General features: G+C 35.7%; 1 long non-coding RNA gene across 1 annotated transcript; it reads right to left on the bottom strand.

The window, feature by feature from the left end:
- Positions 1 to 3,321: 3,321 nt before the first annotated feature.
- On the bottom strand, positions 3,322 to 4,089 carry LOC148783537 (uncharacterized). Its single transcript, XR_016044837.1, has 2 exons — positions 3,895 to 4,089; positions 3,322 to 3,808 (listed from the first exon to the last, which is right to left on the bottom strand). It is a non-coding gene; the product is annotated as an uncharacterized LOC148783537 (long non-coding RNA).
- Positions 4,090 to 10,455: the final 6,366 nt, after the last annotated feature.

Genomic DNA, 10,455 nt, shown 5'->3' with positions numbered 1-10,455 from the left:
GTCGGTCAATTGGCTCCCTTTTTTCCAGCATTAGACCAGTTTTCAATATCTTCTTAATTACTTTTTCTCACTTCTAGGACGGTCAGATGTCACTAACCTCGAACCGCTTAGTCCAAAGAGTAGTCAGAGGTTCAAAACCTCATACCGCTTTACTCTGGCAATAGGACGTCAAATTACCACTATGAGGTTGTAAACCTCAAACAGCTTAAACCTTGGACAATGGACCAGCCACAATCTCATAAACAATTACATAAAATAGAGTTCAAAACAGCCTAATGTTAGAAATATTGGACAGGAAGGTACTCTAGGCAAAAAGAACGTCAATAGACCGAACTTTCATGTAGTTTTTGCAAGGAGCTTTTTATATTTTGCTTTTATTTTTGTGTCCATATGTATCTAACTCTGAGCAATAGTGATTTCCAATTATATGCCCGATGTAGCCAATCCACAAACCTTTGGGCAGTTGATTTCTTTTAGGGTTTTACCTTTGATTTATTTGATAACGACTTATTCAATTTTAAAACAATCATTTTTTTTAACAAGTTTAATAAATTTATTACTCTAAAAGAGGTATTACAATAAATTTGTATCATCAGAAACCAAAAGCATAGACAAAGACACCCCCTTTTTAGCTAAAAATCTGCCCAAGAGTTTGCTTCCTTGTAGGGATGTTGGAAGGATACCATAAGCCCTCCGGCCAAATCAAGGATCTCACACCACAAAGGCTTTAAGATCCAAGGCACACATTGCTCGTTATTGCACCATTTGATCAAATTCATTAAGTCACCCTCTATCACACAACTAGCACCTACACGCTTGGACTTAATAGCTTTAATCCTTGTAAAAGTGTTGCTAATTCAATATGATTGGCTGTAGCTTGACCCAAAGGCCCAGTAAAACCAAAGATAACCCTTACATTCGAGTCTCTCACTAGTCTCTCTATCCTAGCTCCTCCCGGATTACCAAAAGGACTACTATCAAATTTGTGTTTAAAAGAACCTGCATTAGTGGTATCCATCTATCTACATGCCTACTCTTGACAACTATTAGATAGAACATTGGGAAGGTTTAACAATACATCCACTTGTGAGATACTTCGACACTCCTTGGTAACACTCGGTCAACTCCAAATAGAGTGATTGATATTATTGAGAACCCTTTCAAATGGAAAAACATTCCCCTCAAAGATTATCCTATTTCGTTCCTTCCAAACTTCCCATAAAACTGCTTTTCTTACAACTTTCCAAATTATGCCACCAACAATTGATAAAGGAAAGCTTAAATGAGAGACAATACCCAATATACTTTGAGGTAGAGCCGCACTCCTTCTTAATTGATTTAGAAAAGCATTCTAAATCTTACTACTAAAAGAACACTGAACAAATTAGTGTGTACAAGACTCCCCATCTATCTTACATAATAAGCATACATTGAGAAAAAATTTACCTCGCTTAATAAGATTGTCAACTGTAAGCACTTTCTCCTGCAAAGCCAACCAAATAAAGACTTGCACCTTGTGTGGAATAGGTCATTTCCAAATCTGTACTATTTGAGGCAACGATCATCTCCATCTATCATGAAATAATAGAGAGTTGATCGATTTAACTGTGAACTGTCCATCCATTTCGACATCCCAAATAACTTCACTTCCATCCCCAGAGTGAAGTAAATCTCTTTAAGCTCCCTCATCAATGTAGTATTAAGTGACAAAAGTCATCTAATCAATTGTGTGGAAACTGCAAATTCCAAACCAATAGACTTCCGAAGATATAATAGACATTTGCCACCTTTGCATCAGGATTTACCACTCTCAAAACAATCATATTATTTTATTTTTTTTGACAAGAGTATGTAATTTTATTGATTCAAAAAGTCATTACACAACATAGCAAATTACAATAATGAATCTGAAATCACTAATGAATCTAAGCCAGCACCCTTTTTTGCTAGTCATGTGCATTCGAATTTACCTCTCTATATACATGATTGAAGGTAAAAAGGAATAAGTCTGATAGATCCATTACTTTCAGCCACATAGATCTCATATGCCATGGAGGTCTATTAAACCAATTGATAATATTTAAGGAATCTCCTTCAATGATCAGAGCATTCCCCAAATCTTTATCCTTCCAAATTACCTTTGTAGAAAAGTCGCCATGTCAGTATATTTGGCAGTCACCATCCCACATGGAGCTGCAAAAGCAATAATCACCAATCCCTCACTATCGCAACATACACCCCCAATACCAGCCCTACCTAGATTGCCTAGAGAAGATCCATCAAAATTTAACTTGAGGTATCCCCTCGAAGGAGGAATCCAACACACTTTAGGAAGAACTCTCACAACCACAACAGAACTAAATTGGATGTATTATTTTCAATTTCAAACCGAGAACCCCCCTCCCTCCTTGGTGATATTGAACCAACTCCAAACTCTGTATAAAATCTTGTTCTTAATTTCTTGTACCTCAAGCGATACTCCATTAAAAGTACGTATGTTTCTTTCCGACCAAATCTCCTAAAATAAAGCTCCCCGAAACATATCCCATAGCATAGCACCCACCTTAGGGAGACCAACGATTTTCAATTGAGAAACAAGATTAGAAACTGATGGTGGACAGACAAACAGTACACCTATTTTTTGCATGGCCCAACACCAAAGCGAATAAGCATATGGGCAATGAAAAATTAAATGATCTCCATTTTCTTCATTATTTTTACAGAACAAGCAAACATTAACCAACACTTTTCCCCTTTTTCTAAGGCTAAAAAACATTACCCTTGAGCCAAAATCCATATGAAAACCTAAATCTTGTAAGGGATCTTCCATCGCCAAATATCTTTAAGAACTGGCAAATTCCACCTAACACGATCATGAAAAAAAATGTAATAGCAGATTTTACAGAAAAACATACCATCATGTTCTAGATCCCAGACCACCTCGCCATTTGTGTAACCAGTAAAAAAATTATCTTCCATCAATTTAAGCAACTCCAAATATTGATCTGCAACAATATGAGGAGTACAATTATATCGACAATTAATACTCCACACTATAGACATGCCATTGGTAACACGCACCTTAGAAACTTTAGCCAATGGCTGGGAAATACGCTGAAAGAGGTCAGGAAACATTATTTTAAAAGGAATTTCAGATGCCCACTTAGAATGCCAAAAAATAATACGATCTCCGTCACCCAATGACCACTTCGTACGTATAATAACGAATGACCTCATTGAAGCAATCAATTTCCACACATAAGATGATTGAGAGTTCCCACTAACCCGAGCTATACAGAGAGTTAAAGCATGCACACCATATTTTACTAAAAGTACCTCTTTCCATAAATGAATGTCACTTTGTAAAGATCTCCACCACCATTTAGATATCAAAGCCTGATCAAATTTGCGCTTTCAAATATCTAAACCTCCTTCTCGTTTTGGTGTTGGGCCATGCAATTTTTTAATTATGTATGATGGCATTATCAGTAAAGACATGAGATAAATAGGTAAATTGGAAAAGAAGACCTGATCGAGGTGACTCTGCCCCCTAAAGACAAATGTTTTGCCTTCCATGTATCCAGCTTGAAATTGGCTCTCTGCACCGTCGAATCCCAAACTTCGTTGGGAAGCCTCGAATCAGAAATCAACATCCCTAATATTTTATAGGGAAATCCCTCCAAATTAGAAACCACAGATTCCTGGCAACCAACTCCAATAATCGATATTTTTTCAAAATTAACTTTCAGTCCCACAGCAACTTCACAACACCTTAGAAATCTTCTGACACTCAAAATTTGGTCCACCTCTGCACCACAAAATAATAAGTATCATCTGCATATTGAAGATGTAAAATACAAGGAGCAGTAGAATTAACTTGAAATCCTTGGAAACCTTGATTAGTCACCACGTTATTTAACATCAAACTAAAGGCTTCTCCTACTAAGGTAAATAGGAAAGGGGATAAAGGGAAAGGGATAAAGGCTTCCCCTCAAAGCTTGAAACAACCTCCGAGGACTACCATTGACCAAAATAGAAAAATAGAAAAATGTGTTGTAGATAGACATCTTGAAATCCACTACCTCCACTTAGAGCCCAAACCCATTCTAAAAAGAAGTTCGCCAAGGACCCCCCACTCCACCCAATCATATGTCTTCTCCATATCAAACTTAATAAGAATATCCGGAATACCACTTTGTAATCTAGCATGTATACATTCTTGAGCAATCAAGACCTGATATATAATATTTCCAGCACCAAAAATAAGAGTCCAACTACTATCCACATTTTTAATGGGCATGATAAAAATAGAGCAAATTGTTGACTTGCTCCCTCGTGCAAAACGCCTCACTAAGGACAATTTGTTTACACATTAAAAAATCACTTAGAATCATCTATCTTGAAATGAAGCTCTTGTTTTGTTTTTTTTTTTTGTCAAGAAAGAAATGAAACGACTTTTTTCAAGCTCGTTTAATGTGTATTCTACTTTTCTTTTACAAGATCAAGTTACTTTGTTAATAATATGCCATTGTGCATAAAGCAGTAAATTATGGCCTGTCTTCCCCATTGAATTACCCCAAAATTGCTTGTATTCGACTTTTTTTTCATTAAGCGCTAGGATGAACATATTACTGTCTTAAAATTTGAGATCAAGAAAAAAAAGGTTTTTGTATGGTTTTAAAATATAGATCAGCCCTCCAGTATACCAATTTGGATTGGCCAAATTAGGTTGTCTTTTTCAACCAAATCAACTATCCAACCAAAAATAAAAAAGAGAAAAAAATGATTGAAACCAAAAATAAACAAATCACATACATTATCCTCCCTATCTGTCTGATTTGACATCTAACAGCCAAAAAACAATTATGACCTTACCAAATCAAAACAATCTTACACCATAAATTCCTTGGATTTTGCCGTCTTACACTTTTAGCCCCAACTTAATCATTCGCACAATAAGGATATTCTAAAGACAATGAGTTTTTCTCCCCCAATAATTATCAAGCAGGGTTCCAAAAGAGAAGGACGCAGACAAGCAACCTACAACAACCAGAAGATAATAGTGTTAAACCCATAAGCGATCCATCCAAACAGGCCCTAAGCACCGTGCCCCCAATGTTAGTGGTACAATAGGAATAACCTTATGAGGTCATTTCTTCCTAATTATAAAAGTTGTTATAGGATGGAGTTCCAACAGAAAAAGGGGCTAACACTCTTCCCTTAACCACCAACACCATAATATCCAAATAGTAAAAATAATTGTTCTTCATGAATGGAGCCTTAATTGGCATATTACTTTGTAATAATTAGAGAATTCAAATTTAAACCCATGTCCTTTAGTTTGCTAGACCTTCTAATCCATTTCACATGAGAGAAAATTACTTTTTACTTTTATACATGAGAAGTAGAGTCTTGATATTGATTCAGTTCAGTGCGACAAGTAATAAATTTCAACATAATTAGGGCACGTTTGGTTTGCGTAAAAATATTTTTCAGAAAATATTTTTACGTGAAAGAATTCCCTTATGTGGTTAGATGTGAGAATATTTTCACATCAATTAGGGTTGAAAAAAATACGGGACCAATTGGTATGAAAATATTCTCACACCAAACCACACAAGGGAATTCTTTCATATGAAAATATTTCTCAGGAAATAGTTTTACGTGAAAAAATTCCCTCTTATGATTATCACACCAATTAATTGCCAATTGGTGTGAAAAGATGCACTAGGACCAAATAGTGTGAAATTATTCCCACATCTAGCTGCATGAGGGAATTCTTTCACGTGAAAATATTCTCCGAGTAATACTTTCACACAAAACAAATGTGGCCTTAATTCAAAGGTAATAATAGGGCAATTGTGGCATTTGTCGCTAAAATAGATTTCAAGGGTGCGATAGATATTCTTACATTCTATACACCATTCCCTTCGTTGATTTTATTCTATAAGTGTGTACAAGGACTCAATAAGTAGGCAATTATTAAAAGGCGAGTATACAATAAGATAGTTTAGTTTTGATATAAGAAGGTTATTTAGTTTTGATATAAGAAGGTTATAGTCACTCCTAGCTATTGGATGTGAAATCAGTTGTTGAAGAGTACGTCATTGACTGTCTTCAAAGTTTAAAAAATGCAGGTCAATTGATGATGGAACAAAAATAAATTCAAGTGATGGAATCTAAAAGAGAATTGGTTACATTGCAGTTGAAAGAAGGACAGAAGCCTTGTTGAGGTCGTAATTTTTTTTTTTTTGGAAAAAAAAAAGCCCTTCGTCTGACCGGGGGTCTCCCCATCTCTCCTTATCTTCCCCCGGTCTTCAACCCAAACTATATGAGGGAGAAACTCATCCCATGTACGGTTCGGAGGCCTAGCCCCACCCCAACAGTAATGGTACAGCTTAAGTCAACTAATGCATACCGTTCTATACGAAATTATCAATCCTTGAAACAAGTATTAAAGTATTGGATCTTTTAGCTCCTTATCTTCGTGGAGCAAAAATCGGGCTATTTGGGGGAGCTGGAGTGGGTAAAACAATCCCCATCATGGAATTGATCAATAACATTGCCAAGAAATTTCACAACAGACTTTTAGTCACTTGACCTCCAATCTAATGGCCATGGAATATTGTGATTGCCTTATACTAAAAGATCAACATAAAATCCCATTCTAATCGATATTATTGACCCTAGATAGGCTGCTTTCTTCAAAGGGAGGCTCATTTCGGATAATATACTCATAGCAAATGAATTAGTCTCTCTTTGCTATAAGAATTCTACTAGACCCAAAATGTGCCTTCAGTTAGATTTGAGTAGTGCATGCGACCTGGTTTCTTGAAATTTTGTACTTGCTAGAATGCAGGTCTTAGGTTTCTCTGCTCTCTTCATCTCTTGGATTCGCCACTGCATCACCATGCTTGATTTCTCAGTTCTTCACAATGGCTCTCTTAAGGGATTTTTCAAAAAGGAAAGAGGCCTACGACAAGGAGACCCATTGTCTCCTTATCTTTATCTACTGGTTATGGACTTTTTAAGCTGGCAATTGGACCACTCTATAATGCAAGGTACGATTCCTTTAGCCTTTCCATCTGGTTATGATTATGGTGTGTCGCATCTTTTATATGCAGATGATGCAGTTAATTTTTGTGAAGCTTCACACAATATTGTTGTTGCTGTGCACTCTGTATTGAAAATTTTTGAATGAGCTATAGGTCAGCAACTTAAAGTAGACAAGAGTAAGGCATTCTTCTTTGCGCTAACACAAGAGAAAAAACACATGATTTTGAAGGATTTGGGATTTGGTGAGGGTTTCCCGCCAGTACAATATCTGAGATTGCCACTATTTCATGAGAACTTAAACATAATCACTGCACTAGCTTGGTGGGAAACATCATTGGCAAGATTGGGACTTGGCAAGCCTTGTATCTCTCTTATGTAGGCCGTTTACAGCTATGAAAACCTGTTCTTGACTCTTAAGGGACTTTTTGGATCCTATCTTTTATCCTACACAAGCGCACATGTAATGCAGTAGAGAGGTTGCAACGAAATTTTCTATGGGAAGTTCAGTTGGGAAAAAAGAAATTCACTTGGTGAAATGGAAGAATGTTTGTCTTACTACTTCATAGGGGGGACTTAGTATTCGTGAGATATCAAAATTCAATATTGATGCCATAATGAAATTAGCCTGGAGAGTTGTTACTAACCCTTCTTTCCTCATATCGTATTTTTTCAAGCACATATATTTAAGGACTCATCTATAGGACGAGGAATTGTTCTTATGTGTGGAAGTGCATCCCAGTAGGGTTATCCTATATTCATCATAATGTTAGATGGATAATCAGGGATGGTCCCATGGCTATCTAACCAATCTTAATGGGAATCTTATGGCGGTCAGATACATAATGATCTAGGCATACTATTTGCAAGGGCTGCCTAAGGTATGGAGTCTCCCTACTCCTACATCTGGCCCCCCTCATCTAAGCTTTGAGAGAGATTGCGACCTTCACACTTCCCTTACACCCCCTAGAGTGATTTCTTAGTATGGATCCATTCTACCAACGGTTTGTTCTCCGTCAAAGGTGCATGGGATCATATTCGATGTCGGGGCACCCCTCAACCAATTTTCATATCTATATGGGCATCTCATTGCCATCCCATTGCAAAATTGTTTTCTTAGTTGGCTCTCCATCAACGCCTCCGCACTACCTCCCTATTACAATTGAGAGGAATCACCATGGCAAAAGTATGCCCCTTTTGCTAATCAAATGATGATGATATCTGCCACCTATTATTTTAATACTCGTTCTCGTAGGGTATTTAGAAATCCCTTGCATGGAGTTGTGGCAAACAATTTCATGACTCAACCTAACCTATTGCATTTATATTAAGAACTTGGATTTCCTATAGGTTCAAATCAGTGGGTCTGCTTAAGCTATGGCATTCTCTCTTCTTCACAACTAGGATTTTCATGTATCCGAAAAAGCCATAACAAATAATCTTCGCATCACTTGGTGGCAAGAGAAGATGAAATCTTTTATCCCAATTGCATGGTCATTTCCTCGCCCAAGCCATTTCAAACTCAATGTTGATGGAGCTTCTCTACAAAATCAGGAAGGGCAGGTGGAGTTGGGATCATTAGAGGTGAAGATGGTTTTTTTATTGCTGCATTTGTACAACCCCTTGGAGTTGCATCATATTTTATGCTGAATTTCATTTTTTTCAAGTTGGAGTGGATCTTGCCATCGAGTTAGACTGCTTCCTCTACAAATTGAAAGTGATTCATCTCTTCTTATTCGAGATAGATGCAAGGCCCCATGACGTCTTCACATTGTTGATGCCAATTGCAGGTAGAGACTTACTGAACGTGAGTGGTATATTTCACATATCTATCATGAGGCTAATTTGGTGGTCGATACACTCACTAAAAAAGCCACGGTTTTTCGTGACTCTACCGACTTCTCATAGTTTTTTATAAAAAATGTAGTTTCGACATAGGTAAAAAAAATGCTACTTTTGACCCTTGTCATAAAATTTGAAGTTCAAAGAAGGGTACATGGATGACCATTGTGAATACTTGAAAATGGAATTTCAAATAATACGCTACAAGATAAATTATTTTTAGGGTTTAAAATATTTCTTTTCTGGTTACATAGTTGGTTGATGCCATTATTCGTAAAATCACTCGATCTAACCACTAACCGCCAGGTTAGATCGGAACTGGCCACTGGCCAGTTCCGGTTTTGGGAGGCTAGGGTGATCAACCGGTATTTAAAAAAATATATATATATTCAAAAAAATGTATATAAATTCTCAAATATAAGGAATTTGATTTGTAATACATTTTTAAATATAATTTAAATTATGATGGTAAATTTAAAAAAAAAAATATTGGTCATTAATACTAACTTTTATATTTATCCTATCTTTTTTAAAAAAATTTAAAAATAGACCTTGGAAAATATAAAATACGTTAAAATCTATTTTTTCATTAATTTTTTACTTCATTTGAATTTGTTTTGTTTTAATCATTCTTTATATACTTTTCATATTTTCGTAGATTTTTTTTATATTTTTTTTAGCTTTTTCAACACTTTTTTGACCTCCCGGGAGGACTTACCTAGTTAGAACGGTTGAATCAGCCGGTTTACTAGTTAGGCCGGTTAAACCACTTCCAGACCCATGTCTAGTTAACCATTCTGAGTCAATTTTATGAACACTAATTGATACTTTCTAGCACCAAAATAACAATGTTTGCAAATATTTGAGATGTGGCCTCTTTCTACATATAGGAGTGGCAGATAAATTCTTCACTCGTATTTGTACCTCCAATTTTCTTAAAATCTCTTTGTTTTCTTTCTCTTCTTTTAAATTGTAAACCCTAGAATCTCTTTACTTAAAATATCTTTAATTAGTAATCTCAATCTAATGACATAAGTCAAAAAGAAGAAGATTTTGTGTGGATCTCTCTTTTAGAACTTATGCTTTATCCTATTGATCTTTAAAAAATATTCAATTAGAGAAGAAATAGGGGTGAAAAGGAAAAGAAAAACTTCATGAAAATTTAGAAGGGGGTTTATATGTTCATTATTCTAACCAAAGATAAGAATGTCTGAGTATTTTGTTTATCCAATAAAAACTTAAGAACAAAATTTAGAAAAAAAAACTTAGTAGAACATTACAACAAGTAATATTTAATGGCTTACTAATATAAAAAAAATTTAATTTACCAATAAAAACATTTAAAAATATGTTTTGTCTTTTATCTCGACGTGGGGGTCCGTAATGCATGTGCCATGATCTAGTATAATAATAGAATGGGCCAGCATAAATAAAGGGCAATCTTGGACTTTGATGTCTAGAATAAGAGCATATAGTGTGTTTCTACGGTAGTACAGTGTATATTTACTCTCTCCAATAAAACTCAACTTATCCTCAAATAAGAATTCAAAAAAAATTGGA

The sequence above is a fragment of the Amborella trichopoda genome, chromosome 1 (assembly GCF_054954075.1).
Source record: "Amborella trichopoda isolate Santa Cruz 75 chromosome 1, AtrichopodaSantaCruz75HAP2 v2.0, whole genome shotgun sequence".
NCBI classification, from domain to species: domain Eukaryota; kingdom Viridiplantae; phylum Streptophyta; class Magnoliopsida; order Amborellales; family Amborellaceae; genus Amborella; species Amborella trichopoda.
The sequence above is the reverse complement of the archived record's forward strand: the minus strand, read 5'-3'. Positions and strand labels throughout refer to the sequence as shown.